Consider the following 1304-nt stretch of genomic DNA (forward strand, 5'->3'; position numbering starts at 1 on the left):
CCCGGGGCCGTTCTCTGCGCCTCGCGCTGTGGTTTGATGTTGAAGGTGGGGGCTGCAGCTCTGCACCTCTTCCCTGGAGGGGTTCAGGGCCAGGCTGGATGAGGCTTTGGGCAACCTGGGCTGGTGGGAGGTGTCCCTGCCCATGGCAGGGGGTGGCACTGGGTGGGCTTTAAGGTCCCTTCCCACCCAAACCAGTCTGGGATTCCAAGATTCTGGGATTCCGAGATTCTGGGATTCTAAAATGAGCTTTGTCCCTGTCCCTGGCATCCCACAGTCCGGTGGGACGTCCTGTCCGTACTGGTATCTCTGACAGAACTCCCACCCGTGCCCCTGGTTCTGAGATACCACCTGGATGATCCCAAACCACCTCCAGCTCCATCAAAGCTCAGACAAGGGGGTTTTTTTGGGGGGACGTCCCCTGGCCCCTCGTGCTGCGGAGGGGCAGCTGGCACGTGCTGTCTGTGCCGCCGAGCCCCCAGGCATCTTCCTGAGACACAAAATCCCCCCCCTCTTGATGTACATACATAATTTCCAAGCATCAATTTCCTCTCCTCAACTCTACGAGGGATTTCGGCACAAAAAAAAAAAAAAAAAAGAAGAAGCCAACACAGTATTAAGAAAAAACACCGTCAGAAGCACTGACTCTCTTGACCTCTGCACCTCAGCTGCCTCCCGGGAGGCGGAGGGCTGGGGCTGAGCCGGGAGAGGAGGGTTTGCAGCTGCCCTCGTGCCCCGAGGGGGGGACATATGGGGGTGACAGTCAATGAGAAGAGGAGAAAAGGAGAGGAAATGGATGTTTTTCTTAGCGCCCAACCCCTCAGCTCCTGGGAACTTTATGGCTCTGGAATATTAAGAGGCAGGAAAGTTAATTAATATCCAGAACAAAGCCCGGGCTGTTTGGGCTTCTAGGAGAAGGAAGCAGTGGAGACAGGATGAAAAAATTAGTGTCGGCTTAAATAATTTTTTTTTTAATGTTTTATCAGCAGCTAAAATAGAGATGAAGCGGACTGGAACGCTGAGCTTTGTGTGCTCCGTGCCTCGAGTCTCTGCGAAGTGCAGCGGAGCCCATCCTTTGGTCCATGGACCACTAAAGTGGATGCGGAGGTAACGGAGCCTTTGTGTGATGCTGTCAAAAAAAAATACATCGAAACCTGCGTCCTGGTCCAATGGTCTGTCCAGTACCTCATGGTCACTCTCTGGTAGTCCTGCTGGAACTGGGGGGACTCGGTCTGGAGAAGAGGAGGATGAGGGGGGACCCCATCACTCTCCACAGTGACCTGAAAGGAGGGTGCAGGGAGGGGTGC

This window comes from Pterocles gutturalis, unplaced genomic scaffold (assembly GCF_000699245.1).
Source record: "Pterocles gutturalis isolate BGI_N339 unplaced genomic scaffold, ASM69924v1 scaffold26163, whole genome shotgun sequence".
NCBI lineage: Eukaryota > Metazoa > Chordata > Aves > Pterocliformes > Pteroclidae > Pterocles > Pterocles gutturalis.